We start from the raw sequence: 21381 nt of genomic DNA on the forward strand, positions 1-21381 counted from the left end.
CATAAAAGTAACTATGTAAAAGCATATTGGATCTTCTGTGACTGACATGACTGACAGGTACTAACATTGGCTCTAACTGGGGATGGAAGCTCCTTAGAGGTGTTAAGAATACCGTATTCCAGGTAGCGTTATTCATTGGGCAATGGAGTCAAAATGCCATAGACTTGACTCAAGCTTAAAATTGACTTGACTAATGAAATTTGACTCTAAAGAAAAAAATAAATCAATAGCTAATGAAATAAACCTTATGGCTTTCTCATCGGGCTTCAAACTTCTATGACAACCACTTAACACTTGAACATAAAAAGTAAACCAATATATTCAATGGTGGTGAAAATTTGCAGAAATTTCTTAAAGTATGGTAGTGTTTGAGAAGAATACCATTGATCACTCCTCCTAAATAATCTTCCCCATTCATCTCCCCCAATAGAAAATCATTATTTCCTCTGAAATCTGAGATTGGTATGGCCCTTTCCGTAAGTTTTCAAACTTTCCATGTTTACTTTTTTCTTCATTTCTAGCATCCCTATGAAGAACCACATCACCTAAATTGAAATTGTCTTCTTTTGTCTTGTGATCACATATCTTTTTAATTATTTCTTGAACTTTAGAAGTGTTTTTGAAAAACTTCTTCCCTAGTTTGTTGTAAATGAATCATCTGGTTTATCCTTCGTTGCATATCATTTGTTTCATTGTCCATTTCCTGCAAAATTTTCATGACCGGGACAATAAGAGATGAGGGAAAAGCAGTATCAATCCCGTACATTAACTGAAAAGGAGACATTCCTATGGATTTCTTAGTACTGACTCTGTCCTCCCATAAAGCATTAATGAGCTTTTTTTGCTATTTCTTCTTTTTGACTTCTAAAACTTTTTTGATGATGTTGATCATAGATTTGTTGGAAGATTCAGCCAGACCATTCCCTTATGGATGATAAGCACTGGAATGATCCAATACAGTATGATATTTTGTAAAAAATCCACCATACTCTTTGACTTGAAAGCAGTAGCATTATCAGTGATTATCTTCTATGGGCAACCAAATCTAGATAAGATATTAGATTCAATAAACTGAATTATAATAGAATCAATAGCTTTCCTGGTTGGAATTGCCTCAATCCATTTTGTAAAATAGTCCATGGCTGTTAGGATCCACTAGTACCATGCAGACGATGAAGGATGGATTTCACCAATGAAATCAAGGCCCCATTGTCAGAAAGGAGATGTGATTGAAATGGGTTCCAAGGGTAATGGAAAAAGTTTTCTTTTTTCTTGGAAAATTTGACATTCATGACAACTCATCATTGTTTTATATACACCAGGAAAAAGAGTAGGCCAATAAAAATTGGTTCTCAAAATTTTGTTCATTGTAGTCTTCCAAAAAAGGTGGCCACCATAGTCTCCTTTATGGAAATCTCTCATTACATCCTTTGCTTCATTTTCTACCAAATAGTTCAACAACACACCACCAAGATCCTTCCGAAACAAAATGCCATCAAGAATAAAATACTTTCAAGCTTTCAACTTTAAAGATCTAGTTTTACCTTTGGATATTTCCAGTGGAGGGTTTAAATGCTACAATACATAAATAATATCATAATATGATGGAGATAAAGTGAACATGTCAGACACATGTAACTGTGAGTTTTCTTCTTCTTCTTCGAAAAGAGAAGGAATCAAATTGATATCTAATGCATGCAAATTAGATTCAGCCATGAGCTTAGCCAAACCTTGTCCCTTGATGAGTTTTGTGGGTTGTATCTACAAATCATATTCTAGCATGGTTGTGATCCATTTTTCCCACCTGCCTTCAAGATCTGTCTTCACAAGACCTTCTTTTACAACTGTTGTTGGAACATAAGAAATGGTGTGAGAATGCAAAATATAAACTCAAAAATCTTTGAGACATTTCACCAGTGCCAAAGCCTACTTCTCAATTATGTTGTATTTTAGTGTTGTATCCCTTATTGTTTGGCTAAAAAATGTTATGGTTTTTCATTTTTCTAATCTTTCTTTTGAATTAGGAAAACTACTAAAGTATGTTGAGGCACGAATGAAAATATGATGAAATCTGAAGTATAATGTAGCCTAATCAAAGTAGGAGTAGTAGATAATTCAAATTTGATTGCATCCATAGACTTCTTGGCATCAAGAGACCATTTTAGCTAACTGTCCTTTTTTAGCATGTTTGTCATTTCTCTCAAATTTTCAACAAGGTTGGGGATGAGTCTTGTCAAAAAATTGATTTTCCCATTAAAAGACTTGATTTCTTTTTTATTCCTTGGGAAATATAATTGTTGAATGGCTTGAACTCTTGTAGGGTCAATGCGATTGTCATCCTTCGAGATAATATGTCCCAACATCTTACCTTCCATGGAAAATAAACTCTTCTTTGGATTAAGTGATATACCAAATTTTCTGCATTTCTAAAAGACAATTCTCAAATGATGTAAATGATCTTCATCAGATTTAAAAAAAATAGTGAGATTTTCTAAATAAATTACCATAAATACATCCTTTTCATTTGTGAAAGCTGTGTCCATAGCCCACTAAAAAGTTGCTCCTGCATTCTTTAATCCAAATGGCATCTTGGCATACATAAATGTACCCCATGGTGTTGTGAAGGATGTTTTGAGCTGATCATCCTTATGCACCAAAATATGATTATACCTGGAATATCCATCTAGAAATGACAACCTAGAAGACCCAACTACCCTCTGAAGAAGGTGATCCATCTTTAGCAAGGGATAATTTTCCTTCAAGGACACTTTATTTAAATTTCTGAAATAAATGCAAATACGAATCTCTTCGGTCTTCTTTCTCACTGGAACTAGATTGGACATCTATTCAGAAAATCTAATAGGAAATATAATAACATATTTATAAAGCCTATTTATCTCTTTTTCACTCGATGGCAATAGCTTAGGATTTATCCTCCTTAGTTTCTGGTCAAATGGCTTTTAATCAGGCTTAACCGAAATAGTGTGTTGAATGATGTTTTTATCATACACCTTCAAATATGAATAGTACCAAGCAAATACATTATAAAATTATGCCATCAAATCAATGTACTTACTTTTCATCTCAGGAGGTAGAGCCTTTGATAATTTTACCATCTTAGGCTTGTCTGTTGTACCAATGTTCACATCTTTGACACCTTTCTCTGTGGGTACCATGATGGGATTTTTGGCAACATCATCTCGATCAAACAACTCTTCCAAATGTAAAAGACACCTTGGAATGTTATTGTCCTTCAGCTGTAGTATTTCAATCTCACTTGCTTCAATTTCTGGATCATTCATATTGGATGGATCGTGAATGCAGGAATTCGGGAATTCATCTTCCATCTGTAGAAAACTATTGATCTATTTGTCATCCCAAAACACCTGCCAATATGTCATACTATCAGGAAAATTTGGGCGATGTTTAACATGAATTGAATACTTCTGATTGGAGTGAATGGGAATCTCCACCATACTAGCTGCAGTAGCAAGTGAACCAACTATAACATTCTGAGTTCTAGGAATCAGAGACAAAGTATATTCTAAAAAAGTTTTTAATATGTCAAGGACAACATTGTGATAAGCTCTAATTCTTGGATGCTTGGCTTGGTATTCGCCTTTCACTTGTTTGATTACCAACTCAGAGTCGCCATGACCAAAAATTTTCTTTTCTCCCAACTTTTTCAGAATTTTGAGGCTAGAAATCAGTGCTTCATATTCCATCTCTTTGTTTGAGAAATCAAAATCTAAATTATAAGAACTCATTCTTACATTGCGTGGAATTTTACATGAATGATTCAATGGATCATGAATCCACATGCCAATCCCAACTCTTTCTTTTCCCAATGAGTCATCAAACTGCATTTTACAAATACCATTTTCTTCATTTGGAAAAAGAACTTGTGAATGGTGTACTATTTGATTATTCAGAGGATGACTTGTTGTCTCAATGATCTCCGGTTTTGCACTAACTCAGCAATCCTGTCAAGAGAATTTACTAGCTGCAAACACTCTTTTTTCTTTTCTTTTCCTTCAACAATCAAGACTTTCTGCACACTACTTATGACATCCAAAACTTCTGAAATTTCTACAAGCTGACTATCATCATTTGATGAATTCATATCACTATAAAAAATGAAAGAGTCTATATCAGTATGTACAACATGGATTTGGTGATTTATTGGGTTTTCCTTGCTACTAATCATGAATTTCATATTCTTCTCTTGACAGAGTTTTATAAGCTTCCCAAATACTCGAATAGTAGCACACGTAAAATCAAGTTGTAAGGTTCCTTTCAGCTTTGGCCCCCAAGATCGTGAAAGAAACGTAACAAACCAAGGAGGGGTATCAATGCCTCCTACATTCATCAAAACATTCTTGGCTGGGATTTGGTCAAGGGACACTACTAAATATTTGATAAGGCCAAGACATTGCACTCTTCCCAAATCAAAGGAGTAGAGGTCATGATAAGGTTGGATGATACTCAACCCTAGTTTATGCATGATGACTTTTTTATAACATTATGCAAGGCACCGGAGTCTAGCATGGCATTATGGAGGATGAAATCATGAAGTTTGAGACTAATATAGAAAGGTGGGATTTCACTATCTTTGGGACTTCCCCCTAAGGCTACACCAAACAAAATTGCAGGCTCATCATTGGCAACATTTAATGTGTCTAACGTATGGTCTACCTTCAACATTATAGCAATCTGAAACTTATACTTATCATTCTTCACTAATTCAAGTAGAGGAATTAAAACTTTCAACTTAAAAATTTCATTCTCTAAACTAAATAAATTTGATTGCTTTTCTACCTCTTTTGCAGCAATGCCCTTCCTTTCAATTTTCCCTTTTTCTTGAGACTCCTTTTTATGAATTTCGCTTTGAACCTCCTTATCTGTTGAAGCCTCCAAAATCGGGTCGACAACAAGGGGGATACCCACCCAGTCCGGACCTTGGTTGGCAGCTCCTTATCCGTTTGGTATAGCGGGTCCAACTGGGGATAATGGGACCAGTTTCCCAATCTAAGGGGTGTGTGTGTGCGTGTAGAGTTGGATGATGTTGATCTAGGAGTATTTTAATCTAATTTAATTCAAACTTCTAAACTAACTCTATGCTATTGTAATCTAATAAAAAACAACACATCTAATCTACGCTAACCCGGGGTGTATTTCTTCTATTATGCGATCTAAAGAGATTTCGAACAATAATTGGTAATAAAGATCATTCAGCTATCATAAGAATAGGAATCAATTAAGATAAACCATTCTGCATAAAAAGTTAAGCAAAACAATTGTGAACAACATATCGCATAATAAGTTATTCATATATCAAGCATAAATAAATGACTCCACCGTACAGAAGTTCCAAATGGTAACCCACACATTCATGCATTAACATATAAACAACTGAAAACTGCATATCACTTTAATAATATAAGCAGAAACCGGTCAAGAGATAAAAGTACCATTTATGACTGGTTCCACTCATAAGCTTCAATAAATAACGATTTATCTCTACTTGTTCTAACATCTACTAAGAGTACCAAAGTGCAAAATCAGTAGCAGAAATTAAATGCAAACATTGATAAATCTTGATCCATCCATTCATCAAAAACCCCCTCCGAGGGTGCAAAAGTGCATGTTCTGAGGACAAGTTTTTTTGACAAATTTCTGGACCCTTCTCCAAATGCCTGAGAAGGGTTTAAATACTGCTAACTAATTAATCTTAATTACATAAATTTAGGACACGGTTTCAAATGACGGCCCTTCTACTAAAGCAAATTTATTTCTAAAAATTGAATCTAATTTCTAACTGTTTCTGTATTTGATCCTCAGTGTTGTAAGCAATGCAACATTCGCCTGGGAAGAGTCGGCTGGTTGTCTTCTCCTTTCGTTTGAGCTACGAAAATAGAAATAACAAGAGCTGGCACCGCTTTCTGACAAACTAGAAGATATTTTCCTCTGGCTTGGTGTATTCACTGTGTGTATACTTGGTAATAACCCAAATTTCTCTCAAACTGATTGTGTTGTTGCTATTTCGGTTTCCGGCCTTGCGAATGACTGAATAAGTTAGGGACTTTGCTCTCTGAACAATTTTCTATATTGAAAACTGCTTCTGTTCTTTGTTCCAGGCTTTTCTGGTGCGTTTTCCCTCTTTAGCGTTTTTCTTTTTGCTTTACCCAGTCTAAGCTTCAAGATCTTTTGTAAACATGCTGCTTTTGTGCGCCTTTGACTCTGAGTCTTGGGTAGTCTATTGCCATCAGTATCTGTTGAGTGATACTCTGGAATTCGCGGTCCTGCTGCATGCGGCATTCGTTTGCGAAGGAATCTCTTCTCTGTTCTCTGAGTATTGACGCTTTCCCCTTTTCCTTAGATGTTTCCTGCACATTGCTTTATGTTAGTTGCTGTCTTACAGTTTACGCAAAGGAAAAGAGTAACAACGAAAAGATTGACATGAAAGCTTTAAGCTCTAATGAATGCATAATCATGACACTCATAATGAATTGACTCTTCGAAAAACACAACACAATCCTTCTCGGATACTTTGGCGTACAATCATTAATTTCTTTTAAGGCGCGCACCCAATTTTGGTCTACAGACAGCTTTCCTTGAACACTGTGTCGAGGAAATTTTGCGATGAGTGATTTCTGCGACTCGTATCACAGTATCGAGGATTGCGTCGTCAAGAAGTGTCATCGCAGGAATTGATGATCGCATTCATCGCAGATCGCAACATCGCAGATCGCAAATCGCAGATCGCAATATCGTAGATCGCACTTAATCATCCAACCATTGTGTGCTGCTTATGCGATGTTGCGATATGCGACGTCGCATATCGGCCATCAGTGATTCCTTAAGTTTTTCATTTTAAGAGCGCTTCACAATATAAGCGATGCGATGAATTTCGCACCGCTTATTCGCAGCTTATTATGCGCATAAGAAAAACGTCTCACTCTCTTCTCGCGATGCGATACAGCTTTATGGAGTTAAAATACAAAAATTTTGATAAAATGTTTTTTTGGATTTTTTGCTAAGGGTCCCCATTTGCTTGGTGTTATTGCTAATACCAGACAAAGAGGGGGGTTGTTGGTGACCACAACATTATCCTTCCTCACATTTCTGGTAGAGGCTTCATTGGTTTTATCTGGCCCCAATATGACAATCTCATTTTCTTTATTTTTATTTCTAGGGGTTGTTTTTTTTCTTTGTGTATCTTTCTGTGCATTCTGCCTCTTCAAATTCAATGTGATAGGTACATTCATGTTCCTTAAGTTATATTGTCTCTACAAATGACTAAGAGCATTTTGATATCCTCTTTGGTATTCTTCAGTTTGCACAACCCATATATTGTCACTTGCAAGTACAAGATGTTGATCTTCCTCAATCAGAAAGGTAGGAAACTCGTCTTCTTCAAATAAATTATTTGCTTCTACAGTTTCCTTTTCATCTTCTTCCTGTCCTTCGATGTAATTCTGTTGAAATGGAGCTCTTACTTTTCCTTGAGGATCCTGATTTCGTTGCTCTTTTTGCTTATTTATGAACTGTTGTTGCTATTCTCCTCGATAATTTGGATTCCTTATTGAAGGGTCCACTTGTCGATCTATTATAAACATTTTGTCCATCATTACTTCCATGGTTTTAATCAAAGTGTCAAGCTTTACATCTGATGATGATGATGGCTCTTCTTTAAACACAAATTTATTTTCAGATCTCTCTGGCTTTGTTTTTGATTTCTTGATGAGCAGATTAGCTTTGACACTTATTGAATTTCATTGCATTTCTTCAAGAGTTTCAAGGTCTCTCTCCTAAGTTGATATGCCATGTGTGGGTCAAAGGCAACAGGATAGTGAAGAAGTGTTAAACCCAGTGGAGGTTTCATATCATAAGGAATAGAATTATACACCATATTGAACCTTGTTGTGAACTCTTGGACTTCCTCATTTGGATTTCTTTTCGTTGAATTGTTTTCAGCAAAAATCCGTAGTGGATTTTCTTTTCTTTCCATCGTGCTAGGAACAATTCTTTCAACCATTGTCGGCTATTAATAGAATTAGCAACCAAGATGTGAAACCATTTCTTCACATCTTTGGAAAAACTCTGAGCTATGATTCTCATCTTAGCATTATCTTCATCAATATTCTCTAGATCGATAAAATCTACCAATTTATCAACAAGTTGTCGGACTCTGATTTTTGATCTTCCATCAAATAGAGGGAGTCGTTAGCAATTAGTTTGAGGTAAAGCAGCAAGTTGAGTAGGCAACATGAGATGTGCAAATCATGCCATCACTGCTAGAGGATGTAGTAGAGGTACTACAATAGGATGCATAGGTAAAGATGATGACACTAATGGAGATGGTGCAAGAAGGGGTGAGGTAGTTGATGTATTTGGACATGTAGTAGAGGCTGAATCAACACTTAGGTTTTCAAGCTAATATTGGATGTAAGCTTTTTCAGTGGTGATTTGGAGTTGGTGAGCAAGACTTTGGAGTTTATCAAAATTCAACCACAGTTCATGATCAGCTTTAGAAAAGAGGGATTCACAGGAAAAGAGATGAAACTCAAATTGAAAAGGTTCAAATAATACTTCAGAAAGGCGAGACTCATATTTTGACTTTGAAAGAGATAGGTTTAACTAAATATTGAAAGAAAAATGCTCAATAGTGAATAAACTTTCAGGGAAAGAAGTGGTCAATTCTAATTTTTGAACTATGCTTTTAGAAATAGGTGACCTGACTTTTCTAAGTAGTTTTTCTAGTTCATCAACAATAGAAGGTGGCTTAGGGTCAGGATTTGACCTAGTATGTCTTTTAGGAACCAGAAATTTTGCATCTTAAACTTGATAAAATTTATTGAATCAACCTATCTTTAGATAGTGGAAGTTGTCACCTACAGAGAAAGTTTTCTTGAATTCTCTAATAGAACGAATCCCATGAATGATTTATCAGTCATTTTCCCTAGAAACAATGCCAAAATATTAGCCTCTATAATGTCCCAGGCTAAGGAGAAGATCAAAAGAGGTAACCACAAACCACTTGTAGTTCAGCAGTTAGCCATACTGAAATAGAGAGGGATCTCTCTAAGGATTTCTTAGTGAATAACTAGAAAAGAAATGGATTTTAGGCTAGATATATAAGTATTGTTTGAGTATTTGGAAATTTAGGGTTTTTTGGTTTGTTGGACCAAGGATGAGAACAAGAAATTAGGTCAAAGTGTTAAAGGTTTGCAGTAACACACATAAAAAGGAGATACATAACAATGTTTTTTGGTGGATTAAAGATTTTAGCCAATGTACTGTAGGGTCGAAAATCTTAAGAAATCAAAATGAGCATGTATTAGCATGAATTCATTAATCTAGAAGAAGAGAGACATAAACATGATTGTATGAATTTACAGGGTAAGTTCCTCAAATAGAACACCAAAGGACACTACTCACAAACAGATCACAGATCAATACACTAGTATTCTTAACGTGGTTAAAACCCTAAAAGAGGGAAACATTCCACGGCCTACGCAAAAGCAGCCACTTCAGGAAATTTATTAATAAAATAATGAAAATTGAATTTCGAGTTCTTGTTTCTATGACTGCTTCCAGTTCCAATATAATTTTTCCTTCCTCGTCAAGTTCTGGTAATATTTTTTGAACTAGGAGCTTGTCACCTATAACCTTCTCTAAACATGAAACATGGAAAACTAGGTGCACTTGAGAAGCTGTAGGAAGCTCCAATTTGTATGCCATAGTACCAATCTTTTGCAACCCCTTGTATGGACCATAATACTTTGGTGCTAATTTATTATCCTTCTTATCTTGCTTGAGGGGAATTTATTTATATCGTTGTAGCCATAGGAATACCCAATCACCTACATCAAAAATTCTTTCACTGCGATGTTGATCTTCCTATTGTTTCATTCTATTTTGTGCCAACACGACGTTATCCTTTAAGAGTTGGAGGACTTATTGTTGATGCTCAATGTGACGTTCCACTCCTTGAACCTTAGAATTTTCTCTTAAATATGATGTGATGGATGGTGGCTAATATCGATAAAGTGCCATAAATGTGGTCATTTTTGTTGTTGTATGGAAGGAAGTGTTATACCACCATTCAGCTAGAGGCAACCATTTGACCCATTGTGTCTGTTTATCAGATACAAAGCAATGAATCTAACCTTCCAAACATTTGTTTACTATCTTAGTTTGCCCATCAGAGTGAGGATGATAAGATGAGATATGAGCTAACTGATTACCGAGACAAGAAAATAATTCTGTCCAAAACTTTCCAGTGAAAATGGGATCTCTATCACTAACAATAATCTTTGGGTTTCCATGTAGCTTTTGAATTGTTTCCATAAATGTAGTAGAAACGATCCTAGCTTTAAATGGATGTGATAATGCACAAAAGTGCACATACTTGGTAAGTTTGTCAACTACCACCATGATGACACTCTTTCCCTCAGACTTGGGTAAAACTGTGATAAAATCCATTGAAACCTCCTCCCAATGTTGGCTTGGAATGGATAAAGGTTGTAATAGACCCGGGGTCTTAATTGTTTCAACTTTATTTTGTTGGCAAACCAAACATTCCGCCACAAACTTTTGAATATCCAATTTAAGGCCATCCCAAAAAAACTCCTTCTTAACCCTGTGGTAAGTTTTTAAAAATCCCAAGTGCCCTCCTAAGGGAGAAGTGTGCAATTCCATAAGAATATTTTGTTTGAGTTGGGAATTCTTACAGAGGTATAAGTGATCTTTGTACCATAACGAATCATTTTGCTAGCTAAATGTATCAGATGTACTGGAATCTTGTTGTAACTTTCAAATAAGTGCCCACACTTCATCATTCTTCCATTCCTCCCTTGCTTCGTTTATCCAATCTGGTTGGATAACAGAAATGGCACAAAACAATGCTTCCACATCCTCATCCTTTCTTGAGAGTGCATCTGCCACCACATTTTGCTTCCCTTTTTTGTAGATGATTTCAAAGTCATAACCCGACATCTTTGTGACCCACTTTTGTTGCTCTTCAGAGGATAATCTTTGTTCTAAAAATTATTTAAGGCTATCATAATCCATTTTTACCTTGAAGTGTCTTCCCATTAGGTAGGGTCACCATTTCTTAAGTGCATGTAGTATTTCAAACATTTGCTTCTCATAAATAGCTTTGTGTAAAAACTTTCCCTTGATTGGATGACTTTCAAAAGCAATGGGTCTTTCATCTTGCATTAAAATAGCACCAATTCCATTTCTTGAAGCATCACATTCCACAATAAATGTTTTTGTGAAGTCCGATGTAGCCAAGACTAGTGCTTGGCACATTGCCTCTTTAAGCTGTTCGAAGGCCTTTGTTGCTTCTGGAGTCCATGAAAATGCATCTTTCTTCAATAATGTTGTTAGAGGTGCTGCCATTCTCCAATAATTCTTAACAAACTTGCGATAATACCCTGTCAACCCGAGAAATCCTCGTAGATGCTTTATGGATGTGGGGATTTTCCATTCCTTAATGGCTTTAATTTTGCTAGGGTCTACCTTAACTCCTTCATGAGATACAATATGACCCAGATATTCCACCTCTTGTACTCCAAAGAAACATTTGGATCTTTTTGCATATAATTGTTTCTCCTCCAATAGTTGTAGTACCCGGTCAACATGTTCAACATGATCCTTCCAAGACTTGTTGTAGATTAATATATCATCAAAAAATACTAACACAAATTTTCTAAGGAAGAGTTTGAAAATGGAATTCATCAAACCTTGAAATGTAGAAGGTGCATTGGTAAGGCCAAAAGGCATGACCAAAAATTCATAATGACCATCATGAGTTCTAAATGCTATTTTCATAATGTCTTCAGTATTCATTCTAATTTGATGATATCCTGAATGAAGATCCAACTTGGTGAAGTAAAGTGATCCATGCAATTCATCCAATGATTCATCAATGACAGGAATGGGAAACTTATCTTTACTAGTGAGCTTGTTGAGCTCCCTATAATCTGGACACATGCGCCATGATCCATCCTTCTTGTGCACCAATACTACTAGAGCAGAGAAAGAACTTTGACTATGTTGAATTATACTAGCCTCTATCATTTCTGCAACCATACGTTCAATTTCACTCTTTTGGGCATAGGGATATCTATACGGCCTTATGTTTGGAGGAGCACTTCCTGGAATCAGATGAATAACATGATCATGATCACCAATAGGTGGGAGACCTTTGGGAGTCTCAAATACCTTGGAATGATTGTCCCAGACTTTTTGGAGATCTTGAGAAATAGATGATTTCGATGTGGAAACATCTAGCGAACATAATTGTGCAATTACACCTCTTTGTTCCTTTTTTAGAAGCTTTGTTATATCGTTAGAGCTGATTATATTTCTCAGTTTCTCTGCAATACCCCTTAATTCAACTTCCTTTCCTTCCACAAAAAATTTCTTGAAAATTTCTTGAAAATTAAAAGCTATTGTACCCAAGGATTGTAGCCATTGGAGTCCTATTACAACATCAGCACCGCCCATTGGAATGGAAAGCATTGGGCTAGTCAATACATATTCTCCCATGGATAGCTTGATATTATGGCACTTTCCAGAGCAATTTATTGTTCCTCTATTTGCAACCATCACTTGACACTCTAGTGCTAGATATAGGAATTAATTCAATTCTTTTGCTACCTTACAATGAATAAAATTGTGGGTACTTCCTGAATCAATCAACACTATTACCTTTTTCTTCTTGATTTTTCCTTCTATCTTGATGGTTTTAGGAGTGGTAATTCCAGCCAATGCATAACAAGATATGGTTGGATTCATTTCTTCTTTATCTAGGCTTTGTTCCTGGAGTATATCCTCTTCTTTTTACCTTTCTTTCTCCTTTTCTTCTTCTTTTTCAGAATCTATGTAGAATAATTTCTTCTTAGCACACTTATGACCTTCAGTGCATTTGCTATCACAACTGTAACAAAGCCCTTTTTCTCTTCTTTCTTCCAATTGTTGTGGTGTCAACCTTATAGGTTGTGGAAGACTAGGGGCAACAACACTTCCATCTTTATAGTTATGAGTGGTATGCTTCCTGGTTTCCATTTTTCTTGATAGCCTAAATGACTTCTTTAATGAATCGGGTTCCCAAAGGCAAACATCATGTTGGATATTATCCTTTAAATTCCCTATGAACACATCAATCCTATGCTCCTCTGGAATATTTTTTACCCTTATGTTCAATTTTTGGAACTCCTCAATGTGCTCCATTATTGAACCCTTTTGTTCGAGACTTATCAATTGGCTAAAAAAAGTGTTGATCTTTGTATCCTCATAATGTGCTATCAATTCTTCTGTAAAAATTGCCCAAGTGATAATTTGTTTACTAGAGAAAAGCCATTGATACCATACAAACTGATCTGGTTCCAAATATAAAGTTGTAATACGTACATTTTGTGTGTTTTGCACATTATTGAGATCAAAAAATTGCTCCATTTGTAGTATCCATGTTGTAGGATCCTTGCTATCAAACTTCCTCATATCCATTTTTGGAATGTGGTGGGTCTTCGATCCAACATTAGAGTCTATGACATCATGCTTAAAATTTCTTTTGTCTGCATCATGAGTTTCCTTTACTACCCTTTCGCCAATAGTAAGTATTTCATGTAGAAAATTTGTCAAATCTGCCTTCAAATATATCTTCAAATAATCAATCTTAGCTTCCATTCCCTTTATCTTAGATTCCACGCCATTTATCTTAGCTTCTGTTAGCTTTTGTGAGAGTGAAATTTGTTGCGCTTGGTCTTGTAATTTTGATATATCATGTAGCATTTCTTCCTCTTCTTCATGAGTCATGCTAGAGCTTTCAGGTTGCTTACTAGGTGTTTACATTTTCTTTCCTCAGGGAATTAGTTACTGATAATAATGCTCTACTAATTCAAACCAAATAATTTTTCAAACCAAGCTTAAGAAAAAATTTAAAAAAATCTACACACCTTTTTTCACTTTGTAGGAGCTCGATATTTCTTCTAATGTATCTCTGTAATTTCAGATCATCTAGTTCTGAGATTGCAACCTAGAGTAGCCTTATGTGTCCTCTTTCCAATGCCACCAGTCTAATCCCAATTGGATTCTCCAAGGAAGAGTTATGCCAAATCTTCCACAGTGACCTGATTATAGACTAGTTCAGAAGAGAGAACTTATACGACTTTCCACGAGTCCCTGTTTTGACATTTGGCTCTGAAAAATATATACAAGAAACTAAAGTCTATCCTATTTCTGTACCTTCTTACAAAATTTAAATCAGATGCTCAGAGAGAAAGTTATGATAATTTTCCCCAGGTCACATGTTTGGAATGTAATTCAGGAGTTTGCAAAAAGACCAACTTCCTCAGATCATATCTCCCTAAATATAACACGAAAAGCTCTGCATTTTAGACCTGAGGTTTAGTATGATTTCATCTCAAATAGGTTTTTTTTTTGCTTCTGAAACGTCGCAGAAAAAAGATATAGTGAAAATTCCATGATGACCTATTTGGAGCAGCGAAACTCTAGAATCCAAAGCTCTGATACCAAACGTTATGAAACCAGCTCACAAAAATATAGAAAATATAGATCAACACCTTAGAATTTAGACTTTTCGAGGGCGCAACCTCCTTTACCTTACACAAATGAATGATTCTTTGATGACTCAAATGACAAAACCACCTTTCTATATATAGGAGCCTAAGGAGTCACAATATAACCCAGTCGACCTAACAATAATAATATAAAGGAACAGAAATAACAATAGAGGGATTCTATGGGGCATAGTAATAACAATATGGGGACAATAGGGGCACAACAATATTAATAAGGGATACAACTACAATAGTATTGGGGTAATCCTAGTATTATAGGGACCTAATAGATTCTCTCATGAATGGTTACCTTACAAATGACCCTCCATGATCTTTAAATTGAGGTCATGCACCAATGAAGTGTTAAGCCAAGGATCAAGTGTCAGTAATACTGAGGAGAGAATGAACCAGTCAGATCACTTCATGTCTAGAACATATCGTGACCACCTGATTGTAAGTTACAAAAGTTCATAGTAAATGAACACACTTTACCTAACTCTACACTACACCAAGTTATACTTAACTACTTCCTACGTGTCGGAATATCCTAACATCCCCCCTTAAGAACAACTTGGGATAGGATTGAAGGATGTACAAATATGACACAATAGGAGAAGGAAGGAGGTGTTAGAGCCTATCCCCCCTTAGTGACAACTTCCTAAACTCCAACCATAAATCAAGTTTAGTAAACTGTGCCTCTGTGAGAGCCTTTGTAAAGATGTCTGCAACTTGATCATCTGTTGAAAAATATTGTACTTCAAGAACATGGTCATGAATGAGCTTTCTGATGAAGTGCATGTGCAGTTCAATGTCTTTGTTGCGCTGATGTTGGACTAGATCTTTTCATAGTTGAATGGCACTTTTATTATCACACCAAAGTGTAGTCAGATGATGTTGTTGAAAGCTAAACTCTGATAGGATATGACGAAGCCACAGGGCTTCCTTACTAGCTTCTATAGCACCACGGTACTCTTCTTCTACTGAAGAAAGAGAAGTGGCACTTTGTTTCTTGCAAGCCCATGTAATAGGTCCTGAACCAAGAGTGAACACATAACCTGCAGTAGAATTTTAATCATCACGGTCACCAGCCCAATCAGAATGACTGAAACCAACAAATAGAGGATATGCGTCTTCACTGTAATTAATCCCAAACTTTATTGTACCTCAAACATAACGAAGTATTCTTTTAGCTACTTTCCAATGACTTTCATGTGCGTTTTGCATAAACTGAGCAATAAGGCCAACAACAAAGGAAAGGTCAGGACAAGTATGGGTCAGATACAAATTTTTTCCTACAAGTTGATGGTATAAGGTAGCATCAAGTTCATCGGAAGCACAAGTGAATGAAATTTTGGCTCTTGACTAAAAGGGAGAAGGGATTGGCTTACAGTCTTCCCTGTGAAAATGGAATAGAGGATCACAGGCATACTTGGAATCAGAAAGGGAAATACCTTCCTTGGATTACAAGACTTGAAGACTAAGAAAATAATGCAAGTGTCTTAAGTCTGTCATTTCAAACTTCTTCTTAATGTTGGACTTCACATGGTTTATAAGGTTGGGATCACTACGGGTAAGGATAAGATCGTCACAGTAAAGGACAAGAATGATAAGAGACTTCCCCACTTTCTTGGTGTAGACAGTGTTGTGAGAATGACACCTAAAAAATATAGTTTCTAAAAGAAAGCTATCCGTTTAGCATACCAAGCCGAGGGGCTTGCTTGAGACCATAAAGGGATTTCTTAAGCCGACTTACCCTATAAATTCCTACAATGATTTTTGACATAAACAAAGATTTGAATCTAAATAATTATGCCTATATGACTGTAAGGAAAATCACATGAATAAAGCAAAGCATGTTAAGAGAGATGAATTCATTAATAAGGAATTGGCAAAGAAGGGAAACAATACCACAAACTCTCTGAACACGTATTCCTAAAAATTAGCTGCAACTGCTCACTGATTAACTGTATGAAAGCATAGAGATACATGTCTTCTCCTATGAAGTCCAACCCTTCTCTCTAAATGAGAAATGATACATATAGACTCAAACCAACCATTTCCCCACCTTTAGGCATTGAACCCCTAAGTGGTGGAACAATTTCCAAAAAGCTCTCATCCAACAAGAGAGAGTGAGAAAGTCAAACACAAAATCTTCTATTAGACTTTGATTTGTGTTTTGCTTCTTTTATGAGGCCTAATTAAGCACGAAAACAACCTATCATGCTAATTAATTCCATTATTACATCATCAAGTCTTTAAAATATCAAAATTAGATCATAAAACCAAGATCTAGTGAAATTAATATGAGAATGACTGCTATAGGTATAAACACAACACATTTAGCTATAAGTGCAACACATTCACTCATAAGCGTAGTGCCATTTTGTAGGAGGAATTTGGAAACCTTTCAAAAGTGAAATTTGAGAACTGAGAGAATATTCAACTAGAATTTCCTATCTAGTTTTCATAACAACTTGGATTGTTTAAAATGACCAATGGGAAGGCCTTCAAAAATTGGTTCACCCAAGGTGACTCTATAAGCGCAACGTCCATCTGAAAAACGAGGCAGAAAGGTGATTTCTTGAAGAATTTTTTCCTTTTATACTTGTTAGAAGCTCAAATTTTGGAGTGCCAATAGTCAAAATTGATGTAAAGGTCATTTTGAATACAAATATGCAAGCCATTTTCCATTTGGAGGTCTCCACGCTAAGTGCAACATCTAGGTCACTGCGTTTATAACTTACACTGTGTTTTTTAAAACAGTAAAAGAAAAGGTCAAAATTTGAAAATGACAAAAATTTCTCCAAATCTTCTAAAAATTATTGAGTGAAGCTATAATATGATATTCTTTGTCGTGATGGAGGCCCTAGGGAGTAAATCAAGATTCTCTTTTTCCTTTTGGCTTTTTAGGGTTTCATTGAGCTTCTTCTTTAAATGCTTGACCCTTATGTTGTTGATCCCATTTCTTGTCTAATAATAATGAGCCATATGTCTTAGCATTTGATTGTACCTATTGGACTTATGTAGGAGCTTCTCAAGGTGTAAGTTGACACTATCAATCCAAGACTCCCTATCGTCATTGACTTCTTTTACAATTCATTCTTCAAAGGTAAGTTTTTATGCCTCGTGGTTCTCGTTTTCCAATGCTTTCTTAAGACCACTTGGTTTTGGTCTTTTCCTAGTGATTTGTGCATCATCATGACTAGGAGCATTAGTTTCCACCACTTTTTTACCTTTGGTATCCTTTCTTTTGGCCTTCAGTAGCTCCAATTCAAAAGTACCTATTTTTCACTTAATTTTTTATTGTCTTGCTCAAGGAAAGAAATAACAAACTTGGCCCTTGCCAAATTGTCTTCCATATTTTTGATTTTGGCATCCTTTTCCTTTATGACTTGTTTTAAGTTATTTTTCTCCTATTGGGAATAAATATCCACCAAACCAAACTCTATTTCCTCCTCATGATGCATATCTACCTTCTCTTGAACCATTGTCTACTGCTGTTGTTGCTTTACCTATTTTGCTGATGTAGAAGGCAAGGCCCCTTCCTCAATCTGTGGAGAAAACTCTTGCCTATTTGCTACAAACACTATCATAGGTCCTCTCTGATATCTCTTGACCTCTTTATCCTTTTTAGTCTTTTTTCTCTTCTTAACTTTCTTCACTACATTACTGCTAGATGGTCCTACTTCCCTTTGAGGCACTGATGAAGGTGATGGAATAGGTTTAATAGGTTGAGCTCATGGTGTAGCAAAGATATAATTCTGAATTAAGGTTTCCCATGCAATATTTAACTGATTGAGTGGATGAAGGACAATTATCTTTATTAGAGAGTGATGGAAAAGGTTATTCATCTATTGTTCATATTCTTTGTTTTGTATAATGTAATCCATCTTCTCAATGTTCTTGTACAAATAGTAAGGGATATTGAGCAATTTCACCCTAGTGAAATGCATAAGAAACCTGATGTGATAGGTGTACAACTTGGAAAATCTGCCCTCACAAGTGAAATATTTCATGATGATTTTCATCATGGGAGAAAATTTATCTAGAAGGTGACCAAAAGGAAAAACTTTCTTCGTGCCATTTTTGTATTGTGCCTTGAGAAATGGTTGATATTGCTAGGTATCTATATCTATGTTCTTAAACCATTTTTCACCCACATTGGGTATCCCTGTGGCTCCAGCAATGATGTCTGTGGAGACGGTGAAGATAACCCATGTAATGGTCACTTGGTTTTCTTTGAGATTTGGGATGAAAACCCTGGTTAAAATTGGATTATGCTTTACTCTTTGAATCATTTCACAAAAGTCAAAACACTGTACATGTTTGAGACAACCTACTGTCACGGGTGAGGCCAACAACTCTCTAGTGTCTGCTGGCTCCAATCTCAAGATTTTCGCTCCATTTTTGTATGTTTCCTTTTCTTGATCTATGGTATTTCCTTTGTCTTTTGTAAAATTCCTTTCTTCCTCCATCATGTTTTTAGTTTAGAAACCATAGGGGAAGGGAGTGGGATAATTGTGTTAGGGAGTTGCTATAGGTTAGGGGAAATTTTAGGGAAGTAGGGAAGGGAATTAGAGAGCTTAGGGAAGTAATGAAAGGGCAAAAGGTTTAGGGAGATAGGCTAGGCAATTTAACTATAGGGATGTGAGATGGAAATGTAGATTTAGGGTTTTTAAGAGGAATGCTTGGGCCTGGAAATGAAAGAGTATGTAGGGATTTAGAGGAATGTTATAAAATGTTAAGGGAATGGATAGGGTGCAAGGAAATTAGTGTTTCAATTTTTTAAAACAAATTCAATATTTGAAGGAAGATTCACACCAAAAATTAAATCGCCAGAGGAAGAGTGAGCTAAGAGTATGTCACCTACTTGAAAATGAATCGAATTTATGTTGTCACTCTATAGAAGGACCTGGAGACAAGCTCGAGCACCTGGAGATAAATCGACTCTACTCTGGGCATAGCGTAGCAACTCGGGGAAAAATGCAACACTTTTAGGGAAAAGTACAACGACCAGGGGAAAAGTGCAACACTTTCAGGGCAAAACGCAGTGATCGAGGCCAAAGTGCAACACTTTTAGGGGAAAACATAGTGACCAAGGGGAAAGCACAACACTTTTAGAGAGAAATAGAATTTTAGCTTGATGAGATGGAGAGCTCGATATTTTGAAAATGGGAATGAATGAGTTAGGCCCTTGAAAAGCTTTTTATTTATGGAGAAATAAGTAGGACTCACATCTTCTTTCAATTTAAACTTTCTTCTTCAAAACTTTGCCAATGGTAGTGGACCCACTATAACAGTTATAACTTGGACTTGACACTTCACAACTTCATGATCTTATGATGGTATGTAATTTAAGAAAATGAAATAAAAAACATGACTTTAAACCTTAATTACCAACTTGATCTCTACTATTCCTCATAACATGAAATTAATGGTAAAAATACCAAATTTTAAGGATTAAACCTAGTTACCTAATGGTGACCTAACACGGGCTTATTTAGGTGAATTAAGAACAAAATGATTATGTGACTCTACTAACAACTATTTGACTTGACCAAGATGGTATCCTACGAAAATGAGACTGAAAGGAATAGTAGAGACTGACCTTCCTAACCAATGAACAAATTTTTTATTGAAAAACTTTTTGAAACTATAAAAATTTGACCTAAAACCCTAAAAATAACTATGTAAAAGCATATTTGATCACTAGTGACTGACATGACTAACAGGCACTAACAATATGTTTGTCATAAGCATCATAGGATAGAAGCATATGATTATAGTATGCTTTGAATTTATATGATTATGTTACTTAGTAGAAATCATCTAGGACATAGTGTTAGACAATTTTTGAATAAGTGCTCATCTAGATATTATCTTAGAACATTGTGTTAGTAGTTGTCATCTTGCTTAATGGATCATCATTCTATGTAATGTGGAAGCATACTAGTAAAATTGGATGAAGGATTGAAATAGGTTAGTATACAAACTTTTTATGAAATGAATAAATAGCTAGATAATTGGATAAGAGCATAGGAATGAATGTTAAATGTAAAATTTGGATAATACTCATGTGTATGAGAATCTTGTGGAACAAAGTTGGTTAGAAAGATATGCTTAAGTATTTATGATGCTAGAAAATAATAGAATTTGACGTACTGAAGAATGTATAAAAGATTAGGACTTTCTCTAGAATATGTATTTGATATTGATTAACATCTAGTATAATCTCTCGAATGAAATTTGTAACTTGGTAATGAAGTTCGATCCATGGGAACTCTGATGCATGAAGGAAAATTCAAGTGGAGATGGTTGATGAGGATGAAATGAGAAAGTCAACATGGCTAGGTAAGTCTAATTCATTTTGGTTTGGTTATTTAGTTAACATATTATTTTGGCTACGTGGAAGGAATGTCGCAGAATACATGATCATAGTTGAGGCAAGTTCAACTATGTGGATGAAATAAGTGAAAAGTATTGATGGAAGCTCAATATCTAGTACCTAGCAACTATGAAGATAAGATGAGTCCATATTGGGAATAAAATGGTAGATGTGCAAGAAGATTACTTGAAGGCCAAAGAAAATCACTTTCATGGAGAAGCCATGATTAGTTAGAAGTTTTGAAAGTTTCGATGAAATACCATCATGCCAAATATGGAAAGTGATGAGAAAGAAAGATGACATAGATCCTGTCACAAGAACAGATAGTGGTTATTATTCCATGATACCTCAAAAAAAAGCAAGATTGATGTGAAAGAAAGAGGGATCCCTGAAACTATGGAA

This window comes from Pinus tabuliformis, chromosome 5_1 (genome assembly GCF_031772625.1).
Source record: "Pinus tabuliformis cultivar Carrire ecotype Pingquan chromosome 5_1, CPIR1, whole genome shotgun sequence".
NCBI lineage: Eukaryota > Viridiplantae > Streptophyta > Pinopsida > Pinales > Pinaceae > Pinus > Pinus tabuliformis.